The sequence below is a fragment of the Trichosurus vulpecula genome, chromosome 6 (assembly GCF_011100635.1).
Source record: "Trichosurus vulpecula isolate mTriVul1 chromosome 6, mTriVul1.pri, whole genome shotgun sequence".
NCBI lineage: Eukaryota > Metazoa > Chordata > Mammalia > Diprotodontia > Phalangeridae > Trichosurus > Trichosurus vulpecula.
Genome location: NC_050578.1, coordinates 94,292,480 through 94,306,877, shown reverse-complemented (window position 1 = coordinate 94,306,877; position 14,398 = coordinate 94,292,480). Strand labels below are relative to the sequence as shown.

The 14,398-nt window shown below is 37.6% G+C and overlaps 1 pseudogene; it reads right to left on the bottom strand.

Annotated features, from left to right (window-relative positions):
• Positions 1 to 3,010: 3,010 nt before the first annotated feature.
• LOC118854249 lies at positions 3,011 to 3,466 on the bottom strand (annotated as a pseudogene).
• Positions 3,467 to 14,398: the final 10,932 nt, after the last annotated feature.

Sequence of the window (14,398 nt, the reverse complement as noted above, 5' to 3'; positions counted from 1 at the left end):
CTGCTGTGTTATTGTGTGTTGAGTTCTTTGCTGCTGTGATACATTGGGCTTATTGGTTTGGGGACCTGGTTCTCTGGTATCTAAGTAAATGGTTTACTTCTTCTGCCTTCTATATGGAAAGTTTTTTATATTTTGTGATACAGAATCACATAGGCATATTGACAATTACCATCTATAGTGTGATTATTGCCTTACTGATACAGCCTGAGGAACTCTCCTTTTAACCTCTTTCAGACTTAATTTCCTCATCTTTAAAATGCAGATAATAGTAGCACCTACCTCACAGGGCTAAATGACATAACATTTGTTAAGCACCTTGTAAAAACAAAACCCTATATAAATGTTAGCTATTGTTATTAAAACAGCCGGCTATCTCCTAAAATAAAAAATAAACAAAACACCCTAAGGAACCCCAAAGCATATAACCCTTCAGGCAATAATTGAGTTGAGGGTAGTCAGTTGAACATCTTGTGTGGGTCAACAGACCACTGACTCAAATAAAAAAAAAACAGAGGTGTCTTGGTTTTCTTGAGGTAGAAACAAAACAGAAGCTTTATTTGATCAAGTCTCGCAAGAATTGGCCATCTCTCACTACCAGGGCAGAGATAGCAGTGAAGAGAGGCAAGGGAGAGAAGGCAAGCAAGCGGATATATATCCTTGTACAAACAATTCTAAGAAATCCCACCCCAGAGGCTGGACCCCTGTCCCCATTTGCGGGGACAGGTGGCCTCACAATCTAACCAGGAATAAGTTTTACCCAATACAAGCACAGAAACTACAGAATTACCTTATAGGGAAACTTTAATGCTAAGATGGTGGTTTGTAAGTAGGCTAGGGGAGGGGGAGAGGGGAATATCACCTGATTTCCCTGAAATCATATGATTTACAGGAAAACGAAACTTAGGCTTAGTGAGGTCCATATCCTAACTAAATTTGTACTATTTGAATATTGCCTTGCCTGAGTTATTCATAGGGAAGCTTTCACAATCTCGTATTCCACTCAATCTGATCATAATTCTAGAGAAATAAGAAGAAACTTATACTCCAAAAATTGTTTTCTTATTTCAAGGATCTGTGATTTCTTCAGCACACTGAAGCCCTTCTATGACTCAGCAAATGGTGAAGATCTTAAAGGCTTAAATTCGTTCCTCTTCCAACCATTTACTACATAACTGAGAACCTGATGTTCTGAGAACATTTCCAATGAGAACAACCTCCTTCAAAATCTTTGATGGCTCCCTATTTCCCCTAGGACACTGACATTTAAAGTCCTTCAATATCAGACTCCCACCTTCATTTCCAGTCTTATGTTAACTCATCTTTATGCCCTATCCCACTCAAACCAGCTTCCTGCCACCTCTTCTCCATACATGGTATTCTATTTCCTTTGTGTTTTTGTACAAGGGGTCCCCTATTTTTGGAATGCATTTATTTCTCACCTCTACTTCTCGGGAACCCTCATTTCTTTCAGGACTCATTCTCAGCACCATCTTTTACATGAAGTATTTTCTTGTGCCATCAGTTGCTAGTGCTTTCCCTCTCAAAAAAAAACTGCATTGTATATATGCTGTTTATACTTATTCTGACAGAATGTAAGCTTCTTGAGGAAAGCAATTGTTTCATTTGGTCTTTGTATTCTCAGCACTGACCAGAGTCTCTGTCATTGTCTAGAATAGGAGTTTGTTTATTGATTAAAGAATTACTGTCCCCCCAAAATTCATCATCCTGCAGCTGTACCTGTGATGAGCCTCATTAAACACAGAAAGCCTGTTACTTAAACAACAGGGATATAGTCCATCAAGCAAGCTCATATTTTAATCATTTTTCATCCAGATACTACCTGCCAGACCTTGTGCTTCTTTAGAATTGTTTCTTGTAAGCCAAGTTTAACTTCATACTAGAATGGGAGATCAGAATGGGCTTTCTGTCAAAAGTTTTTATTCTTCCTTGCACTCAAAGTAGAAAAATCTGGCATCCTTATAATAACAGTAGGGAGAGTCAGAAATTGAACCCAAGTCTTTTGACTTTTTTTACTCAAGATGATATAGCAGAAATTAGACAATCTAATGAATTCTAGGTTCTGAACAAATTTGCCTGCTTGCTACTCCCCAAACCCAAACCTCCATCTTCTGCCCTGAAATTTTTGTATAGATGGTTCTCCATCCAATCTTGCTCCATACTTTCTTTCAAGTCTCAATTCATGTACCATCATTTTTTAGGAGTAGATCACAAGTTTATTTGGTGAAAGCGGAGAGCAAATAGGCCGAAGAGGACATATGGTGGGGATTGAAAGTAAGGATGTTGGTAACTCTTAAAATGTCGTTAGTTGCTTCAGGGGCAAGAGGATGATTTTCTGAGAAAATTAAGAGATTCTTTGTGGAAAGGTGTTTGAACAATCTGGCTAAGCAGCTTCTGTGGGGGTATAAGATTCACCCACAGCCAGCACCCAGAAAGCTCCCAACAGCACAGGTTCTTTCGATCTGCTTAATTAAGGAAAGCAAGGTGAAGGGGTTGACAAGCTTACTTTTAATTCAGTATTTCAAATATCATTCACTTAGTTCAGGGGGAAAAGCCAGCACCCTGAACTTCAAAACAAAATGCAAACAAATTACAAACATCAACAGACAGACTTTGTCTGATTCAAATCCCAACACATAGTTACCAGAGTTCAACAAAATTTCAGCATCCGGGTTTACAAGCTGGAGGGCTCCTTAGCTACAGCTGCCCAGAGTCTCCTCATCAACACCATCTCCACAGCCCCGCACAAATGGCTCTGTTCTCCCTTCTTATAGGGCTTCAGACATCATCAAACATCATCTGAATCACCAGAGCTCAGGCTCTGGTGATTGGTTCTTGAGTTGGCCCCTCCCCTTACGACCCTGGGAGGTTCACATCCACATGGATTAGGTTAACACCTAATGGGGTTTGGGCCTGGGGCTTCTCACTGAGATAAATTGAGTCACTCAAAGAAAACAAAGGCCATTCTGGTTACAAAAGAGGAGTTGTGTTCTTAGCCATTCAGTACCATCCAGACTAGCTTTTCATAGCTGATAGAACTGTTGCTGTCTTTATGCCCTGCCACCAACCCTTCCATTTCTTTCTCTATCATCTTGTCACCCAAGGTGATGAGGACATGTCATTATGTCATTTTTCAGCCCCCATAACTGTGCCATTCCCTTCCTTATCAAACACCCAAAGCCCTTCTACATAGTCTTCATATGTGCCCTGGTCCTTATTCTTGGCTGTGGTCTGCAGCATTGGCAGAAAGTGTTCAAAGTCCAGCAACTTCACATTCATCTCATCTCTCTTGGGATTCCCTAAGACCTTGAGCACCTCAGCATTGGAAGGATTCTGGCATAGGGCTAGCATCATGTCCCCACACTGGCTGTATAAGATCTGTCCATCCCCTGTTGGGTCAAACAACTGGAAGACCTCCTGATGTCTGATCCTCCATGATGTCACACATCTTGGCCATGAAGTTCACTTACGTTCATGTACCATTTCTTATGGGAAGTCTTTTCTGATCTCCTTCACTGTTAGTGTTCATTTCTCATTTGTTATACCCCATGCCCCCTCCCCCAATTAAGTGTAAACTCACTAAGAGCAGTAACTATTTTTCTTTCTCTTCTTTTTTTTTTGTATCCCTAAAGCCTAATACAGTGCAATGTACATAGAAGGTACTTAATAAATGCTTGTTGGATTGGACTGGGGACAATTACATAGTACAATGGAAGGAAGGAAGGAAGGAAGGAAGGAAGGGAGGAGGCAGAAAGAGAGGGAGGAAGGGAGGAAAGAAACAAGTATTGATTAAATGTCTATGTAATAAGCACTATCCAAAGCACTTTATCTCATTTGATCCTCATGATAACCTTAAGAAGTAGATGTTATCATTATCCCCATTTTATAGTTTAGTCTGAGCCAGACTGAGGTTAAATGACTGGCCCAGGCATCTAGTGCCTGTGTGAGGCCAGTTTTGAACTCAGGTCGTCTTCATCTCAGGCCAAGTACCCTATCCACTGTGTTATTGCTGGTCCTCCATTTTGATGACGACCAATGGCATCAATGGGACGATGTCTTGACTTGTGTGTGTATATTGGATTTAAATGAGGCAGAGTTATACAAAACCATCAGCCTCACTCTCTCTTCCAGAGTCATAGAAATCCAGTGGCAAGGTATAATATTAATTAAGGTGGGACATTTTTACTGTGTTCTCTTTTAGCATTTATGTAATCAAGTGCCCTTGATGAGTCCAGCCTTTGTTTCTTTGGTTAAATTGAGAGTCTTTGATGACCTCCTTGCCTCAAGGGAAAGCTTGGTTGGCATGGGTTTGAGTGACATGTTTGTGATGCCAGAGGCTTTTAGGCCATGTGGCTTTGAGTCCCAGGTTTCCGATGCCCTTTGACCCTGAAGAAGATATATAAACCCAGAGGTTGGTATTCTCCCTTGGGGCTCTCTGTCACTGGAAGAGTGGCGTGGGACTCTGGGCAGCCATTTTAAGAGCCCCCAGCTTGTAAACCCAGATGTTGATGCTTTCCTGGTAACTGTAAATTGTGATTTGGTCTGTTTATATTGTGTATGTTTGTACTTTTTTTGTATTTGCTCTGAAGTTCAGGTTGCTGGCTTTTCCTCCTGAACTAGGTGATCGATATTTGTATGTTGGATTAAAGTGAGATTGTTAATCCCTTAAAATTACTTTCCTTAGTAAAGCAGATCAAAAGAACCTGTGTTAGTGGCCTTCTGTGTGCTGGTTATTGTTGGTTTTACACAGCCACAGTAGCTGCTAGCAATATTGTTGTTACACAAGATAAAAGTCAAAATGATTGGCAATGGCCAAGGATACAGTGGATGACCTGGTATCTTTTTGGTATCTAAGCACACCACAGGTTTAGCCTTTCTACTGAGATGGTTTACCTTTGGGTAGCCACTGCACATGATACCGCCTCTTGAAGCCACAGGTGTGAGTTGAATGCCAAGTGGACACCAAAGGTGGATGGCCAACCTTAAAAAGCGCTCAGCAAGCCCTCACGCCAGAGATGCTAGTCATCCTTGAACACCCTTGTGTTCTATAATTTTGTTCTACTGAGTTCAAATTCAGCCTCATATACTTACTAGACGTGCAAGTCACTTAACCTCTCTGTACCTCAGTTTTCTCATTTGTAAAATGAAGACAATGGAATCTTCCTCATAGGGCTGCTATAAGAATAAAATTTGTTACAATTTGTAATTTTTTTCAAATGTATAAAGTCCTTATATATAAATGCTAGGTATTATATGTTTGTCATTGTTTCTCAATTTATGACTGACAGATGCATAAAGTTAAACTTTACTTTCAATGCAGAATAGAAAGTGGCTTGTGGCACACAATTGATTCTCCAGGGCAGGTAAGTATGAACTGGTGTGTATGAAAATACCTTATCCATCAGAGTGCCTAGGTACTGAGCTGCTAAGCACACTATAAATAATAGCTGGAACGAAGCTGTAAAGATGATTTATTAGTACATTTGAATGTGACAAGAGTTGTCTGTCATTCTGGCAGCTTGAAAATGTTTGGCTATTCTACTACAGGTGTGCCTTGTTTTGTGGAATAATTGTATGGCTAGACAGCTAGGTATAAATCAACCTTCTATAAATCAAACCATATGCTTCATTTGCAAGGAAGCTTAATATTTAAAGAAACTCTGAGATGAATTATTTTATAAATCAAAATTTCTTTTTGTAACATGAATAATAATCACCCAACTGGCTCATTATATATTTTATTTTTTTACTTTTAAATCAAGTACAACTATTTTTAATTTTACTAGTTTTGAGCATAGTGTATATATATATATATTTATATATACACATACATACGTATACATGTGGATTTATACATATATGTACGTGTGTTTATATATGTGCATGTATGTATATATACGTGTGTGTATCTATATCTATCTATATCTATATCTATATCTATATCTATATCTATCTATCTATATGAAAATAATCACTTCTTAGCACTGTTCCCATTTAACTGCAGCTATTGACCCCAACTGATTCCATTTGTAACCCACACACAAACAACTGACCTTTCTGGACTGAGTTTATATTGGGTGACTAATAATCCTGACTCTACCATCCAACAAGATTATGACTCCATGAACTCTCTACAAGGGGATTTTTTTCCTCCAAGGCAAGTTCCAAATATGAGTTCCTGCCTTCTGAGTCATCTGCCAAGTCAAACATTGAATTGCATCATGCCTCCAAGGACAGCAGAGAGTTACGCTAACCCTTCAAATTCTTTAAACCAGTTTAGTTCAAGCTATGAGACTGTTCCTCTTGGAAAAGATGTTTCACTTCCCTGAAATCATCCCCAAGAAAAATTTAAAAATATTTTCCTCCTTGCATGATCTCTTTCTATTTAAGAAAGAGCAAAACCATCTGTTCTGTATGCCATTTTTTCTAAATGGTGGGGCCATTATTATTCCTGATAAGAAAAAATGGCTCACCAGTGAAAGAAAAAAGAGACTGTTAGAAATGTACATGTGTATGTGTGTATGTATATATATATACATATATATGTATATATATATACATACACATACATATATACTCAAACATATACATGAATACACATATAGCAACATTATATACACACATACACACACACACACATATATATATACATATATGTATTATTTCTTATTCTACTTCTGTTGATTAAAATACTTTCAGAAAGTATGAATACTAGAATAGACTTTTTGGATTTTTTTTCTCCTTCATTAAAATATTTTAAGAAATAAAGAGTATGTCATTGTTAAATATATAGCACTCAAAGGGATACTGACATATAGTTTGGGCCAGCTTTTTTCTGATGAAGAATTCAAGGAATTGAACTGCTTTGCCTTAGAAACAAAGCTTTTAAAATAGACATTTCTTTGACCTTTTTACTCATCTGTACTCTCCATTTTAAAATATGACTGATCTTCTGTTTCTCAGTCCTATTGTCCCAGAATTCTAAATGGAGACTGGTAAATTTCTATGGTGGAACAATTTTCAGGGGTCTATATCCCTTCTCTACTACTAATAAAAATAAAAAGTCTAGTATTCCTCACTGGATACTAATGTCTCACTTGACTAATACTTTAATCCCATTTGGGATAATGTAACTATTCAGTCAAATATCCATATTGTTAGACTCTGACTTGTGCGGGGTGGGTATATTTGGCTACCAAGGTGATACAATGTTAGCAGCTCGAAGAAAAATCATGCTTAACCCAAAGACCTTCCCCATTGGCCTGCCACAGAACACAAGATATTCACCAACAGTCTTTTTTTAACTACGATAAGGGGATCAAATATCATTTAGTAGGATAAACATAGTATTGCATTATTTACTGTTTATACCTTATTGTGAACTTGTCTATCAAACACAGTTGCCTCCTTTCAGATTTAGGCAAGTTTTTTTTAATAGATTACCTAAGGAAACTAAAATTAACCAGGAGTAGAAGACATGGATAAATAACAATGATGACTTAGCTGCTAATGATCTCAACAGGAGCTCTACTGTCAGGCCTAGGTGGATATCTAGAACAGAGAGACACATCAAGTCCCTGTTGAAACATTAAACCAGCAATAAAATTTAGTACATGGTGGGTTTTTGTTTCTTTGTTACTTTCCCCTAAAATGGAGAAATAAAGGAAGAGAAAGATTGGTGAAAGAAGCAGTAACCCTCTTATTTTGTTTTTATCTTTTGAACTGGCATTACAGAAACTCTTTCTACCAATGCATACCAGTCGCTCATCTAGAACTTCATAGTCTTAGAGAGTTGCCTGGGCAAAGTTTGTCAAAGAACTTGACCACAGAAATATAGCCAGTATCTGGAAGAAAAGGATCTGAAGCCAGATCTTCCTGACTCTAAGGCTGATGCTCTACCCATTATACTTCACTCTTTTAAAGAACGGTGTCACAATATGATGGAATATATAGATGTCATTAGTAAGCATGTTCTAATCATGTGAACTATGTTTATATAAGTTCAAGATTTTGCTGTGTTTCTGATTCATCTATGAAAATTTAAACATAGCTTTCCTATTTATGGCTCATAATACATTTTGGGAAGAGGAAGAATGCATGGCAATGCTTTGGGGAGGCAGGTGAAGAGTAGGGAGCTGAATGTAGTCGTATTCTAATAAGAATAGTATAATAACGTGAATAAACAAGGAACAAAATAAAAATGTGCACAGTAACCTTGAACCAGCATGAATATAACTATGCCTCTGCAGAGCTATTCATATTTTCCAGTGAGGACATTAAATAGCCATTGACAACAGTACCTAACAATTCAGCTCAGAACAGCTACTGTGCTTCAAGATGTGTGCCCAGTCTTCCTGCTAATTAGCAAAGCAATTGAAAAAGAAGGCCTCATGAGTGCCTGTCAGGATCACTGATGCTCTACCATTGGGCATTGAGTCTTATTCTGAATGGAAAAGAACAGGCTTATTTACTCTTAGATGCAATAACTTTTCTTTTGGTTTCCTAACGCTCCACTTTAAGATGAACCCTGGCCACTCACTCCTACAACCAATTTACAGAGATGAAGTTTCTTTAGGTAGGGTTTCAGGGGTTTCATTTCATTGAACTGGGAATTTGGGATGAGGGGTCTTGCCCTCAAGAATGGCTTTCTCCTTTTCTCTCTGATACACTTCTTTTTTTCACTTTATCTTTTACCCACTACTATAGGCCAACACTGACAACTCTCCTGAGGAATCTGGAGCCCTTCACACTTGATCACATACATCTTGTAATTCTTGTTATTTCTCTTTATTTTTTTTTTCATGTAGAGAAGTTGTTTCCCCAACACTGTGGTTCAAAGGCAGAGACAGACCACATCAAACTCTTTTGCATTCTTCAGAGCTCTTGAAATAGTGATGGATTGATATATACTGGATATTTGTGGATTTCTTTATTTTTATCTTATTTTGTTCTTATTCCTCTACCTTATAGTTAATACCAGAACAAATACATACTAAGTAATTCCATGATTGACAAGGTACAATATTTAAAACACTAAAGGAGAGTTTTAATGAGAAGTCTCAGGAAAGGGAGTACCATGAGAATGGAAAAAAATCACACTCAAAGTATGAATGACAACATCAAAACCTAACTATATACATACTTATCTGTTTTTTATTAAATTTTTATGTGAATAGATCAATGATCTATGTGAGTATTAAAAGATGTCCTCTATAAAAATATGAGTAGGGAAGAGAAAACATTTTATAAACGTCAGAATTTGAAAATTGAAGGGGACTTTTGTGATCCATCTAGTCAGACCTATGAATAAAAGAATACCCAGTATAATGTGTCCAAGAGGACATCAATCCAGTCTCTGCTTGAAGACTTCTAAGAAGGGAAAACATGTTGCTTTTCAAAGCATCCCATTCCACATTTCACAATACTGATTGCATTGTGAATTTTTTTCCTGATGTACCTAACATTTATATAGTGTTTTAAGTTTTGATAACAGTTTTCAGTATATTATTTTGTTTGACCCTTACAACAACCCTAGATATAGGTTCTATTACTGTCCCTGTTAGGAAACTGAGGCTGAGAGAGAGTCACACAACTAGTAAGTGTTTGAGGCAGGATGCAAACTTGGGTCTTGCTGACTGTTAACCTATACCAAGCCTAAAATAATATTCTACAGTAGCACATATTTTCATTTCCCTCCATGGACCTGAAAGATCAAAAAAAAACTGAAAAATGAACTGTTTGTTAATTGTTGTATGCTTGAAAAAATTAGAAAGGGAATGAGGCAAAAATCAAAGAGAGACCTTGTAGATTCTTCTCTCTCTCCCATGAATAAGATCATACAAAAGTCCTTGATAAATTTAATTGCAGAGATAGCTTTTATTTTAGTGATTCTCTCATTATTAATGTCCAGCGAGACTGAAAACAAGATATGTACTAACCAAGATATTCTCCGCTGTCATGGAGGATGTCATAAATAAGATGGAAATTCAAACAGAATTACCTATAAATGGTTGAAACCCTTTAGATGCTATTGTTTTGGGATGATACTATGCTGATTGTGTCAGGTTCCAGAATATTTGAGGTCCTTCACAATGATATTTGTGATTTTTTATGAGGTCAACTTATAATCCACACAGGAGAAACTAAACAGAAGAACAATGATTATAGTACATCCTATGAAATAAAATTTCATTTCCAATCCATTAAGTAAAGAATATTTTCTCTAGAATCAGTGAATCTGCGTTCAAATTCCACTTTTTTTCTTTTCTTTTTAGTTTAATATGATATTTTTATTGATATATTTTCTTTTTATATAATCTATATTTCCCCCCACATGCCTCTCCCTTCCATCTTTTATAACAATATTTGTTTTAAAAGAAAAAGAAAAAAAAATAAACATAATTGCTATGTAAAAGATCTGACATTCTATGTAATGGTCTACATGTGTAGAGGAGAAGGGGGAAGTATATTCTTATCTCTTCTTTAGGGCCAAATATGTTCTTTATAATTCCACAATATTCCATTCAAACATTTACTTTCTGATCTTCATTTGACCTTGGGTTTCAATTTTCCTCATCCATAAAATGAGAAGGCAGAAGTAAATGGCCTTAAGATCCCTTCCAGATATAAACTTATGATCAGTCTATTTACTTGGGACAGCCACTGCAGATCAACAGTGAGCTAGGTTAGGAATTGAGTAAGAGACTTCCAGGGGTGGAGCCAAGATGGCGGCTGAAAAGCAGGGATTTGTGTGAGCTTCCCACCAGGTCCCTACAAAAAACTATAAAAAATGGCTCTGAAAAAGTTCTGGAACTGCAGAACCCACAAAATAGCAGAGGGAAGCAGGGATCTAGCCCAGGACAGCTTGGATGGTTGCTGGATGAGGTCTATCATGCACAGAGCAGAGGGGAGTGGAGCTCAGAAGGGTGGCGGCAGGACCAACCAGACCAGCAGTAGGCTGGAACAGGCCCTAGTGCCCTGAACCAGTGAGCTGTGGCAGTTACCAGACTTCTTAACCCACAAACACCAAAGACAACAGAGAAGATTAGTGGGAAAAGCTGCGGGGGACAGAGTTCACAGTTCGGCCACTGCCTCAGGGGCAGCAGGGGAGGTGCAGCTACAGAACTACAGCTGCAGTTACTTCCAGCCCCTGGCCCACATGGTGTGAGGAATTAAGTGACGGATCAGAGCAGGAGTGCAGAGCCTGCTGAAGATTTGCGTCAGGTCCGGGTTGGTGGTTGTTGAGGAAGGAGGAGTGCTGGTGTGGTAGAGCTGGCTGTATAAAAACAGCTCTGAAATCAACAGCACATCCCCTCAAACTTGGAACAAAGTACTCTTTGCTCTACAAGCAGTCATACCCTGACGAAAAACTCAAGGGTCAAGTAAGTTGGCTGGGAACATGGCCAGGCAGCAAAAACACACTCAGATTCAGTCTCAGACTTTGGAATCCTTCTTTGGTGACAAAGAAGACCAAAACATTTAGCCTAAAGAAGTCAGCAAAGTCAAAGAGCCTACACCAAAAGCCAAGAAAAACATGAACTGGTCTCAGGCCATGGAAGATCTCAGAAAGGATTTGGAAAAGCAAGTTAGAGAAGTAGAGGAAAAATTGGGAAGAGAAATGAGAATGATGCAAGAAAACCATGAAAAACAAGTCAATAACTTGCTAAAGGAGACCAAAAAAAATACTGAAAAAAATATTGAAGAAAACGACACTTCAAAAAATAGACTAACTCAAATGGCAAAAGAGCTCCAAAAAGCCAAAGAGGAGAAGAATGCCTTGAAAGACAGAATTAGCCAAATGGAAAAGGAGGTCCAACAGACCACTGAAGAAAATACTACCTTAAAATTAGATTGGAGCAAGTGGAAGCTAGTGACTTTAGGAGAAATCAACATATTATAAAACAGAACCAAAGGAATGAAAAAGTGGAAGACAATGTGAAATATCTCATTGGAAAAACCACTGGCCTGGAAAATAGATCCAGGAGAAATAATTTAAAAATTATTGGACTACCTGAAAGCCGTGATCAATAAAAGAGCCTAGATATCATCTTTCAAGAAATTATCAAGGAGAACTGCCCTGATATTCTAGAGCCAGAGGGTGAAATAGAAATTGAAAGAATCCACCGATCGCCTCCTTGAATAGATCCCAAGAAGAAAACTCCTAGGAACCTTGTCGCCAAATTCCAGAGCTCCCAGGTCAAGGAGAAAATGCTGCAAGCAGCCAGAAACAATTTGAGTATTGTGGGAAATCAATCAGGATAACACAGAATCTGGCAGCTTCCACTTTAAGGGACCAAAGGGCTTGGAATACAATATTCTGGAGGTCAATGGAGCTAGGATTAAAACCAAGAATCACCTACCCAGCAAAACTGAATATGCTCAAAGGCAAAATATGGATTTTCAATAAAATAGAGGACTTTCAAGCTTTCTCAGTGAAAAGACCAGAGCTGAATAGAAAATTTGACTTTCAAACACAAGAATCAAGAGAATCATGAAAAGGTGCTGAGAATTGATTCTACAAACTTGGACAGTTGTTTGAACTAAAAGAATCCAGGAATAACAACCAAGACTGAATTTTGCAGCCAGTAGAACTTTGATGTTCTGAGAAACAAGATGTTCCAAGTTTCCAAGAAGTCCCCTGACATTTAGGGAGAAATATTAAGGACCCCAGCTATATATAAGAATATATGTGACCATCAATGCCTGATCTGGACATCAATTTTGTAAGGCTTTGTTGGAATTGAGCTAAAATTTGAGCTTCTTTGCCCCCAAGAGACTAAGGCAGTATAAGGGAATTTATGTCCTGGTAGTATTAAAGAGAGTGTGAATACTCTGTTCTTGTTATATCTTTGAAGTAAATATCCCTTTGTAAATGTTTGCTGTTATTAAATGGAACTTGGGTGCCATTCAGAAGCCCCTAATAAATGGAGAAACACTAAAAAAAAAAGGAATTGAGTAAGAGGAGGATTTGTGTGTGTGTATACATACATATACATACATGTATGTATATGTATATATGTATGCATACATATATGTGTATATGTGTGCATATGTGTGTGTGTATTTTTTTCCAACAATCCTCAACATGATCTCCAGCGTAAAGACCTATCTTTTCAATACAAATATTCTCCTGGTGATGCTGTATGTATATAGTCCCAATCTTTGGGCCCTACAATCTCTAAGGAATCAAAGTGGAGGGCATTAGGAGAGGGACAGTGGGAATTATCAGGCTGCAGCACTTTGACAGCAAACTCCACTGAAAAGTGACATGAGATAAGCCATTTAGAAAATGTATGGTGGGATAAGGAGGTGAATTGCTTATATGGAGAGAGTGAGAACTGATTAGGTTACTAATAAGTGACGGAAAAAGCTTCCTGGAAAGAACCTTGAGTTAAACTGAGGCATAAACAATTAGGACAGGACATAGATAATGATTACCTCATATAATGCATTTTACTTTTTAATTAAATATTTTTTTGAGGATGCAGCATAACATAATGGATAAAAGGCCAACTATGGAATCAGAAATAACTATTTTCAAATCCTGCCTCTGATATATCCTGAATATATGACTTTGGGGAAAACAATTAACCTCATATTGACCCCAGGACAACCTCTTAGACTCTTAAGTCATAGATCTGCATCAGTGGAGGGAGTATCCATACTGGAATTATGCACAGGGTTGAAATCATTTGACTGGTGACTATCTTCATCTTATCCAAAGTAGAAAAATAAACTATACAGTCGATACAAAAATTAATTTGCTTATCAACTGTTGATATTAAATTAATTTCAAGATTTAAAGTTATGATAATTCTTTTATACTCATTCTCTAAAATTTCACATAACTATTCCTCATCTATTCATTCTCATTCATTTTTCCTCATATGAATATGGTTTAAAAAATTGTCCATTCTTCTGTCTCTGTTTGTGGGTTTTTTTTTAAATTAGTTCATTCTTTTTTTCTTGAGTTGTATCATAAATGTCTTTTCTATGTACTTTAGTTAGTTAAAAATATTTTAAATATATTCTCAAATGATAATGTTGCAAAATAGAAATGATGAAAAAACTTGGAAGGTAGTGTAACTTTGCCAAAATCACACAGAGTCAGCACAGAGACCATAATGTTGTTCTTGGAGGGCTATTGCTTTTCTTTATCCACCAAAGCCCTGTGAGCTGGTCTTTCATTCCCTGTGACCCAAAGGACATGGACTGATCAGCACAGTTGGCTCTATCAATATCAGGACAGTCACTTCTCTCTGCTAGAAATCTCATTTGTATGAATAACCTAGCAGGAAAGGTAATAAAAGCTGCCTGATGTTCATGCCCCTGGGAATCAGTCAATCACTTCTGTAGGGTTCCAAGCTGGAGATAAACATAC